Here is a 12,056-nt window from a genome sequence, read left to right on the forward strand (position 1 = left end):
AATACTGTGAATATAACCTCATGTTTGGCTACCTTTGGTCAAAGCAATAATATTGCAATATCTATGAAGATAAGCTGGTGATGTCCCGTTCCCAGCTAAAATACAAGTCAGGTTTGAGGAGAAGCGAAGTGAGTCTGCTCACAGTATATGTAGTAGTAGATATTTCTTTAAAGTAGTACTAAGTAACTTGTTTACATTAATAAATCCTTTTCGTAGTCCCTCTGGGGGTAAAACAAGTGTTAATGGGATGATTGGGGGTCTGTCATCTCCCCCCGGTGTCTCTGGCCAGAAAACCCCACTTGCAGCTTTCCCTTCTCCAACCCGGAGGCCCCAATACACACTAATGGAATCACAAAGAAGAAGCTAACAGGCTAACGGGCAAAGCACCACTTAACAGCATTTACAGCCAAGTTTGAGTGAGAAAATTATCTCCATTGTGTAATTGGAGACGCTGTCTTTTCTGTCAGCGTAGTATTTACTCTCACAGAGAATTAATGAATAAAAAAACGTAACATGCTACGACATCTGTAGTGGTGCTTATGGCCTGGAATGAGTCACTTAGAACTGCTTTAACAATCAAAACAGTCCTAATGAAACATTTGCTTGTATTTTCATTGTTTTAAAGACACATGACTTTATTTGATTGATTATTAAAGTTGGTGGATTTTTCCAGAGTCAAAATAGCAACAAAAACGTGCCAGGGAAGCAACAATAACGCAGCAAAATAAAATCCATAAATAAATAATTAAAGGAGCGAAACGAAAACGTGACAAAACGGTGCCAACAATGCGACAAAAAAGTTACGATCACTTTACTTTCAAAGGAGGCATTACACTGTAGCTAACCTGTCGTGAAGCTTTTAGATTTGGGTCAAGCCGAACTGGAGACAATGCACTCGGTTAAGATGGAAGTGAGAGATTCAAAAAACACCCGAACCCTTTGCAGACTGTGAACCACAACTCGCCGAGGTTAGGAATATGTGTTATCTATTTAAACTCTAAACTGTTTTCTATTTAGCATGCGCCGTGTGCGAGTCTGGGAGCTTTCTTGAAAAATGTTTGTAGAGGCAAATATAGATTTATAGACAGACACATTAAGGGAGTTTTATAAAGCCATAAATAAGCCGTGAAGGTCTGCGTGAGAATGCCGGGCGTGTGAAAATGTGTAGTTTTGTTGAGAAATAGCTGATGAAAGCCAGGCTCAAGGTGCTTTTTGTGCTTTAGCCGTGTGAAGTCGTGTGTGTGTGCGCGCGTGTGTGTGTGTGTGTGTGTGTGTGTGTGCGTGTGTGTGTGTGTGTGCGTATAGGCTGTGGATGTATGCTGCTATAGTCAGACGTGTCCTGAATGACAGTGCGCCCCTCTGCAAACTCGATAGGTCACCCCAGGGGTTTGCGGCGCCTGTACCACGTGATCCTTTGCGGCGTTGCTTATCTGCTAATCACAGCGATTACCAGGGCACAGCTAGTTTGTTTGTTTGTTTATCTATTTTTGATTGGCATGGGCGCATTAGGCTGTGCGCATCCCGCTGACCAGTGCTATATGGGCAGGGACACTGCGGTTAGAGAGGGCGGCTGTTTGTTGACATGTGGGCTGAGCCAAGACTGCAACACGGATCTATGCATGCTCCACAAATCCAAGTGTCATAGTTTAGACGTGAGGAATGACTGCAATGTTTGAGCTAAATTTAACAAGGAAAACATCAACAGCATCAATATTTGTGCCATATTAACCCTTTAAACCCCGCCGTAACCGAGCACTTTCTCCAGTTTTACTCAACACTAAATCACAGCCTATTGGCCAGCGTAACACCTCATTTGAAAGCTAAGGCCTGTAAAACTGAACTAAGCTTGGTTTTTGTTATCACGTTTTCATTGCTTTTCTTGTCACGTTTTTTGCCACATTTCTTGTCACGTTTTTTCACATTTTTGTCACATTTTTCATTTCATTTTTTATTTATTTCAATTGTTCTGAATATTCTTTCATTTTTACAAAAAAATAAATAATGATAAGAACAATCCTCAGACAATTGAAAAGGAGCACAAAGAAGACAAACTTGTATTATGTGCCCCTTTCTTAAAAAAAAAGAAACACTTACAAGATGGTCTGATGTAACAACACATCAGTCACAAAAAACCAACAATCGCACCACCAGCAACAAGCAGTCGCAAGTGTACAAAACATGCCACATAACAACAATCTTCTTGTTTCATTATATTTCCAGTTCATATGATTTAATCATTGATTCCTTAAATAGTCTGTTTAAACTTTTTGCCACATGTTTGTCACGTTTTGTACTGCTTTCTTGTCACGTTTTTGTCACATTTTTGTCTTGTTTTTATATTTTTTTTGTAGCAACACTTGTTTTTTAATGTAATGCAACTGATCAAGCCACATAAATGTGACCAAAACGTGTAAAAAATAAAATAAAATGTGAAAACACAACTAAAAAGGACGAAAACGTGACGATCATAACAAGGAAGAAGCTTCAATAGCTTTCAATTGAGGCGTTACTCTGGCCTAAAGGCTGTGAGTTCAAGTCCAGAAGCTTTTAGACTCGAGTGAAGCCGAACTGGAGAAAATTTACCCGTAGCTATTTTATTATGCAAGTAGTTGTTACTAAAAACATTCTCATAGATGTGTGCTCCTTATGAAGAACTCAAAAGGCTTGACTCTTGACTCAGTTCGATCATTTCAGCGCTCACAAAGTAGGTCGACATTGCTTTGAATTGCGCGTCCACACGTTTTCACTATTCCGAGTTGTAAAATATCAAATGTTTGCGTGAGCTCTAAGTACGTATCAGATATATTCACACAAAGGTACTTTTTATAATGAGTAACTGTTAATTTAAATACGGCGCCTACGTATACGCTGGTAAGTATCGCTACATCATCTTGCTAATAAGCAGCCTTACACTTTTAATTTGTACAAAAAGCGCGTTGCTGTGTCAAATATACTCTCAGCACAAAAGCAGCACTTCAACTTTAAGTGTGCATTGAAGAATAGGCATTTGCTCTTTTTCCTTCAAATCCACAAAAGCTATAATTTTACGGCACATTTGGAATAAGTAGCTTTTGTTGAATCAATGCATGTTTCATTTACTGTAAACATTGTGAAGTGCACTCTGCGTATTGTGCTCCAGTAATGTATAATCAAGCACTTTATGTTTCTTTCTTCTGTGTCAGTTGTGTTTGGATTTCTTGTTCTCTTCACGCTGCACCAGGTCTGCAGCTTTTTTGACATTTCATCCAGAAAATGTGTTATTTATCTCTATATTTACAGTGTCTCTGAAGGATGTTTTGGCCCATCGGCTTTAGAGACATTCAGCAAACTGCCGGAGCCCGTGTTCCACCACACGTGCTGCACATGACACGATATCCATATTGTAAGAACGTGGCAATTGTTTTCTCGTGTTGCGCAGCCCTACACACACTCTTTACCGGTAAAGCTGCAGATGCCTGTGCTATCCTCTTACACTTGTCTTGTTCGCACAGCCCGGTCCGCTCAGCTGTTGGAGATGAAGAGGTGACTGTGTAGGACAACCTAGACTCACCCCCCTCCAACCCACCCTCCTCCACCGACCACCGCACCCAGGCTTGTAATTACCCCATTTGATGAGAAATGTTCTGCTGTAGATGTGTCTCGAGGTACGTCGCAGGAGCTGTAGCAGGAGCAGGTGGATGCAGGGCTTTCTCTCCCACTCATCGTTACTGCAGGAGATACCGGGCTAATTATAGCGGCGCGCGGCTGTAACAGAGACAGACATGGATACAGGCTGTCTGTGAGGAGGCTGCAGCAGGAGATGGCTGGTTATATAGGCTTTACACACTGCGTATCAGCAGCAAGGAAGCAGGGAAAGCATCGGATTTAGATAAGGATCCGAGAATTCACAGAAAATGATGCAGGAAACATTAACTCGGCGTAGAAGTAGTTGTAATTCAGTACAGTGGAGTCCTGGTACATTTAGTTCCTCTGCAATCATTTCATATGTTAAACCGCCCACCTCAAAACACACTCTGGATCCAGACGTAAAAAGAAATAAAACCAATCCATGACCATAAAAGACACAAAATGTCAATATTTATCTGAAACTAAATCCAAATTCATTATAAAAGCACTTTCAGGTATATGGTATGTGGACGTTAATGGTAAACTTGACTTCATATGAAAGTCCCGCCCTCCTCGCCCGACTGGAGCTGACTTTGCATAGCGCGAAAAGGCAACAGTTCATTCAAATCATTACGTTTTGTAAAAAGTACAATCCAGTGCGTCACTTTTCCGCAGAACACAACTTAGTTATTCCACACTTAACTCTTTTTTTTTTTTGCCGTTATCATCGTTTTAGACCGTGGTAAAGAGATTATGATGCATATTTGTTTGATATGCAAATCCCAGCTTTGCCCAAAATGTCACTGATGCTCTTTGATTCTCTTGATATTGTCATTTTAAAACCGGTTATTTTTGATAAAACGTATTCAAATTACTGCCTGCAAAGAATTCCCCCGCGCCGCCCAGCACACCACATTATTTTGCATATTTATTCAGCATCAGTTACAGTCCGGATTAAATTCCCGACGCCAACCCTAATTTATACCGGCTTTGGACCGGCACAAAGAGCTCTGCGGCTGGAATGTTACACACCCAATTACTCACAATCAAATCCGCAATTTGATTACTTGCGATTAGACTAGCAATTATTTAAAATCCTGAAGAATATATAGCGAAAACAGCAAAATATCCTGCCTCCATTGGGTCTATTTATGTATTAAACCTGCTAATCCGAGAGTTTAGGCCTCGACAAACATGTTCTGAAAAGCATGCGATTCACAAATTTAGCAGTTCATATTTAAGTCTTGTCTCGAATGTTAATGCCCCTGGACATGTTGGAAATATGCACAGCGTATTTAAAAATGCAGACAGCAAATGATATGGTGTTCTCAAGAGTAAGAAAAAAGATATTTGACCAAAACCTATCACTACACCCCATGGATAAACTATTTGAATGCCTACATCATTGTTTTTTACTCTATATTTACACCGTTTGCTAACTGTTTTCTTATTAACCGCAGATGCAGTGTGTGAAGCCTTAAACACCAGCCTGACTCATCAGTTTTAGGTCCAAACAGCTGCGCCTTGTCACTGCAGCCCTTCCTTAAGCACGGGTTATATATGGCGCGACCTTGATAGCGTATCTGTGTTAGCTAAGGGGCACGCAACTCGCCACATACATACACATTCTCCCTCTCTCTTCTCCCTGACCTAGCGTGTCCTCCCTCCATCATCTCCCTCTGTGTGTGTGTGTGTGTGTTTTTTTTTATTCCCCTCCCCATCTTTATAATGGATTTCGCAGCATCATTCACAAAGCCTGTCCTTTGCCTGAAAACGTCCTCGCAGGATTCTTCTGAAGCCCTCGGTCGCGTCGCGGGTGAGGAGCGGCTATATGTCAGGGAGCCGCGCGAGACAAAGGCAGAGCTCGGTTAATTACCTATCATTTAGGACAGATGGCTGCGGATGATATGTAAATGCTCAGGGTGTGTGGGTGTATGGCCAATGCATATGAAGAAATGTGATTGTGCATATGCCCGCACCCCAGTCTCTGCAATTAAACATGGACCCCCTCCTCCCCCATGTATCACCGGAGCTGCACATTGTGATTTTTAAATTGGAAAAGAGGGCAACACTATAATGACACTCTGTAATGCATTACAAGACAATTGGTAAGGATTAGTAATAAGATGTCCATGTATTCTTTACAAAGCTTTCACAATAACAACCACCATTTCGCTCTAAGCAGTGGTGATCAAATTCAATCTTGGAGTGGTAAGGGCATAAAAAATATATAGCTGGAGTATAAGATTAAGAGGCATAATCAAAAACACACATTTTTAATGAATTAGAGCCAAATATGAGAATTATTTTGCTGAAGAGGCAACTACACCCTGTGCAAAAATGCATCATCAAATTGAGTTTATGATATTGTGTAGAAATAATTTACAGCATCCATATTCCTTTTTGGTCCACAGTGCCTTTTCATTTTCCCTCAAGAGTTTCTCATGTTATTCTAAATGACTCATTTTCTAATGCATTTTCATAATCATAGTAAATAGCTGTTTGTGTTCTGCAAATAGATTACATTTTACCTCAGCATTCAAACGCCTGCATTATATAATCATAGCAATAGCATTTCTTGTCTCATTTCCTTTTTTTTTTTTTTTTTTTTGATACACTGCTTTGGATTTAGGCTTTTAGAAAAAGTCTGAACCACTTTCTAAAATATAGGTCAAGCTTATTAAATTGAAACATTTGTTCTACTGTTATCCCCTTGCCTGGGGTGAGTTGAATGAATTTTTTTGTGTGTGTTTTTGGGAGCCGGAAGCTTACACTTGACACCAAGCGCTCTGCAGTGTGTAGTGTTTCTTCACATTGCAAATCAATGACGAATGTGGAGCGAATCGGAGATATATGTTACCGCGCACTCTGTGACACAGGAAGAAATGTAACCACAAAGGGGAGGGGGCCGAGGGGGAGAGAGTAAAAAAAAAAAAAAGAAAAGAAAAGGGGGGTGTGGGGGGGTTTGGATCGATAAAACTGCGAGAGAAAGACCTGTGCATTTCTTTGGTCTTTCACACTGTAAATGAAGCCTGCTCTTTGCCAAGCGTTTCCCAGCCGTGTGCATTACGTCGTATAGAGAGGCCATAATGCACCTTTTGTCTTCCTCTCCTCTCGCTGCCTATGCTGCTGTACGGTGTGTGAAAGATCCTTGTGTATGTTTATCCTCCAACAACACGCCCAGCAGGAGCCCGGCAGCATGTGTGACTGTAAGTTTGCAATACCACAGATGGAGAGCCACTAATTTACTCATCATGAAGACTTATTAGGAGAGTATAGCTTCTAGGATCAGATGGGACACGAACAGAGACAGATTTGGTGTTCTGCAAAATTGGGAAGGAACTAATTTTAGAATCAGGAGGGGAAAAAATAGGCAAAAGACCTTTCAAATGATTACTCTGAAAAAAAATCTATCCACACACAACATGAAAACAGAACTACACTATGTGACAAAATATGTCTTTGCCTTTTGGTGGGCACACATCTCCTGCTGTTAAAAGCTTATGTGGCAAACTTCATTGAGCATTATTCTGTATGTCTTCATGGGAATTGAATACTATCAGCTTAAATATGTATATTTATATATAGGCCCATAGCCCTAAAAAACCTCTGAAGATTGGACAAGTTCAAATTGATTTGCAGTGCTAAGCTTAAACCGTGTTTCCAACAGATAATGCCATACACATGTGTAAACACTTAGGCTGTGATTATGGCTTCAATGGACAGACAGTGAATTATAGGTCTGCTCTATCTCAGCTTTGTGTGTGTCTATAGAAAATGGACCCAACCGCGTCGAAGTGGAATGTTATGACAACGACGCCCTCTACCGGCAGCACGGGTCACGGCAGCGCGTTCCCACATGACGCTACGGCACATGCACGGTCTCCTCTGGGGAGCTGTACCTGGCATTTCCTGTCCTCGTTCGCTCAGTTTACAAGGGATCTACGATAAGATCTCCAGATTATGCAAGAGAATACAATTGGAGAGCTGTGTGTCATTTATAGACAGAACACGAGATAAATGAATGGGGGGAAAGTAACAGTAGCTTGGAAGTAGAAGGCATTTTTTGGCCAAAAAAAAATGTCATGCTGCTCACTTGCCCTAACTTGTTGTGTCTGTTATCAGGAACCCCATTAGTGGCATCAAGCTGCTGCTATTCTTCCAGGGGGACCTATAAACTAAATCGTAGTTCCAATTAAGTAATCACTGATCCAACCCATTTATTGAGCTGGGGGTAATATTTATTTAAATATAAATCAATTCAGTGAACCCATTATAATGGCGAAACTCACGTACTCTGATTAGGCCTAGTACTACTCATAGTAAATACATGTAAATGATAGGCTCATAAAAACTTGTCTAAAATGTATGTTTTTCTTAACACCTTAATTGTTTTACCCTTCAATATTTTTTACATGCTTTTCCTCTCTTTTACACCCAAACATCTGACTAAATTAGAAATGGCCTTAGTTCCCAGATCCCCTCTATAAACTGCCCAAGTCTCCCATCCCGCTGCAGAATATTGTCTGCCTTTGATGCCATTTTGCTGTGTGTCTTTCCCGAAGCAGAAAACCATTATTCCGTGTCTACAATCCCTTGATTTGCGGCAGCAGCCCGGATCCCTGGGAAATCAAAGGTATAGGTGATGCCTCTGGACGTCATATCAATATTCATGAACACAGCACTGCCCCGTCATGTAATTGGTAGCGAAGGTCAGCGCCGTAGTGGCCTGACCAAGTCAAACGCCCAGATGTGGCCATTCTCCACAGTGTGTGTAAATAGAATCATCTTTGGTCGTACAAGAGGGGCTTTCCTGTCTTCTTCTTATTGAACTCTAAGCATTTCTTATTTTCTTATTATACGTGTCAGAAAGTTGCAAGTCCATAGTTTTCTTAAATTGTGTGGCCCCTAACGGGAGTGCATTTCTGTGTTCCAGCCTCTACTCGCCTGTATGTCTCAAGTCTGGTTCAAGACAATCCCTTTGCTCTGTCGCCAAGACTTTGTAGCAAAGCAAAATAGTAATCTTTCTAAATATATAAAAGAGCTTTTGTGGATGATGATGCTGGGGATTTACCCTCATAAGACTGGCTGCATGATCACTCTTGGTGATATTGATTGATAGAAAGACAGACAGACATGACTGCAGCGGCAGACAGACCTAATTCTGTCAACTTTTCTCCTCTGTCAGTGCAAACTTTTTACATAGTCATATGTTTTTATACTTTTTAATAGAGTGTTGGTCCATAGGGCTGCAGTAACTCAATTTTATGTCAGTTACAGTACACTGTCGCCCCGAGGTGGGAATATGTCCTCCATTAAGTTGGAATTAAGTTGCTAAGCATAAACTGGCCTCGGCTAAATAACTGGGAATGTTTCAATGGCAAGAATTTAATATTGTATTTAATATTATTGAGTGATGATAACATACATGATGTATAGCTTGATCTGCGAGATCTAGAATTTCCATAAGATTTGTGTTTGTTTTATTGGTTCTTTATTTAGTTTTTTTTATTTATAATTTCTATTCAACTGGATGAAGAACACAATTGCCTACATTAATAAGATAAGATAAGATAGTCCTTTATTGATCTCACAACGGAGAAATTCACTTCCAATCAGCATTCAGTAAGATCACTCAGGCTGTGCAAAACAAACAGGAAATGTGCAAACAGTTAAATAGTAGAAAAAAGAGAAAAATGTTATATCTAATGTTTGACTTGAATGGTTTTGTAAAATATTCAAGCCAGCCGTAATGCACGCGTTAACAAATCAGGCCAAATCTTGATCCTTTCTTACCTGTATCAGTCAAAAGCAAATATGTATAATTATTGTCTACAGCTGTTGCTCCAGTTCTTTGTGGCATTGTATCACCTCTGACTTGAAATAAGATCTTTAATTGGATATGCAAAGTTGCACAGTGCAGCAGAACGTACGGTTTGTATGGGATTCCCTCGTACATTAGCAGCAAAGTGGGACTTCCTGAACAGTGGAAACAGTGCAGATTTCCGTGAGCCCCTGTCAATGCTAATAACTATAGTGGTGTGCTAGAGAGCTCCCCCAGGGCTGTTTGACTATGTAAGCAGAGGGGAGGGTGGTTTTTCCGAGGGGTGGGGGGAAGGGGGGAAGAGTCCGAGCAGCCTGTCTCAACTCATTTGGCTCTTTGGGGCATGGCCAATCCATTTCTCTGGTGCAGAAATAAGGTTGATCATAGACCCGCTGTGTTTGGAGATGGGAGGTGGGCACGCTATAGTGGGGAGCAGCGTGGGATATAGGCAGACATGAGCGCTGTGACCCTTAAGAAGACCAAGAGGAGGTTGAGGAGGGAGGGGTAGACGGGGTACGACACTTGTAATCGGATCATTGGCTACAGTGGGTCGAGTCAATGTGATCAATAGCAAGTGCACATACAGCAGAGAGCCTTTAATGGCCCTTAATCTCCATCAGGATGAGACCGGAAGTGGCTGGAAGCAAAGGAAGAAAAAAAAAAAAAGAGTGAGTCGAGCATCGCATTACAAACCTGGCCGAGTACAGTCCAGGGCCTCAGCTGTGGTGGGCCAATGTCATCCTTCATTCCACCTTTTCATTTCAAATGCATTGGTTTTTTGGAGCTCTCCTTTCTGCCGCTGACCCCCCGCCGTGCCAAAACCCGGTTGGAACATGTCATCCCTTCACAGGCCGCCTTCCAACCACTGAATGAATGTAATAAGGCTTAGGCGCAGGCACACAAAAAAAGCCAGTCCAGTTATAAACTATAGTCGAAGCAAATGCATTTTCAGCAATATTTTCTCTATAGATTCAAATATATACGAACACCAGCCAGTCAGGTGTCCCTCAAAAAAGGCTGAATAGATATTTCTGACTCTTTCTATCCGCAATGCATCTAAGCCCTGCTTTTATTATTATTTCACCCTTTTCTCTTTCTCTCTGGACTTAGAGGCATGAATTAAATAGTAGATTGAACCAACAGAAGCCGCCTGGGCATGACCTGCTCTCAAGCTCCATAAATAAAGCTGGTTCAGGTGCGCTTAAAACATCTGCAAGAATATAGACAAAGACGGACGCCTTTTATGTCAATCTAAATGAGCATAAAGCAGAGTACACAGAAAGCTCTTTCTATGGGAAGTAAACACTGACCAAGGACATAAGGAAAAGCATATTAATTGACGATAGCACTCTTCATGTTGTTGTCGATGTATAAAGTGGCTTCAATGGCAACACTGCATTCTGATTTCTAATATAATTAATGACTGGGTCAAAAATGATCCTCCATGGCTGTGACGGACACTTTTGTGCATTACATAGCCTAAACATTTCATATATAGGGCAAATGCAGACTTGTGAGGAGTGCTCTTACAGGCTGCTGACTGCATATGAAACTGCTGTTGTTGTTGGAGAAGTTTCACAAATAAAACAGATTAGATTTAGTACTTTTAAAGTACATGGTGTAAACCATAGGCCTATAATACAGCAGGGGTCTCTAATTTGTTCATGTATTCAGACTGTACAATTACAGACTGTTAATTTGATTAAGAATTTCTTCTTAAAGTTATTCTTGTAAAAAAATCAAGGTCTCAAGGAGAAATTAAGCACGCATTAACCAACCTGTTCATTTGATTAACTACAATTAGAGACAGCGGCAGATAATTTTCAAATAGTGTTAGGTCCAAAATAAAATACTATTTTGTAAGAAAACCTTTGAGAACAGCCAGTTGTTCCAAAATACCCTTTAATGCTTTGTGTGATTCTTAGAGATTGTAAACTTTATGTTTATTCCTGTACTGTACATACACTGACACAATGGTGCTGATGCCTGACCCTGTTTCTCAACAGACAAAGGAAATCTTTTAATTTAGGAGTAAATGCTCTATTAATAAGTAAATATTCCCTCAGTCTGCTTGCTAAAGCTATTGATTGGTTAAGTACTTGTTGATTGGGCCTTTTGTTCTCTCAGATCAAGCCTATCTTAGATTTGAAGACGTCTTTGGTGAATGGCCATTAGCATTAGCAGACTCACCTGTCATAATCTTATGGCTCAAAGCATTACTGTTGAGTGTAAAGAAAAATAATTAGAGATAAACAACTCCAGCTGTATAATCTCTCAATTCAGGCAGTACTTAGTTCCTCCATTAGTTTGTGCATTACGTTTATTATCTTAATGAGTGTAATCCAATAGGCACCAGGGGCAGGCTTTTCCAACTTGGAAGACAGTTATTTAGTTTTATTCTTAGTAGCAATTAAACAGTGCAGTTTACAATGATTGGACTGTATAAACTCCCAATGTGTGGCCGTACCATTGCATTTGAGCAAATTTGAAATGACTGGAGGGTAACAGAGTCCCTCTGCAGTATTTGCACAGCACAGATATTGCCTTAACTTGTTACATACTGTTAGGCACTAATATGGCTTACATGCAACATCATCATCACAATGAAAATAAATGTGTTTATGTT

This window comes from Gobius niger (genome assembly GCF_951799975.1).
Source record: "Gobius niger genome assembly, chromosome: 18".
Taxonomy (NCBI): domain Eukaryota; kingdom Metazoa; phylum Chordata; class Actinopteri; order Gobiiformes; family Gobiidae; genus Gobius; species Gobius niger.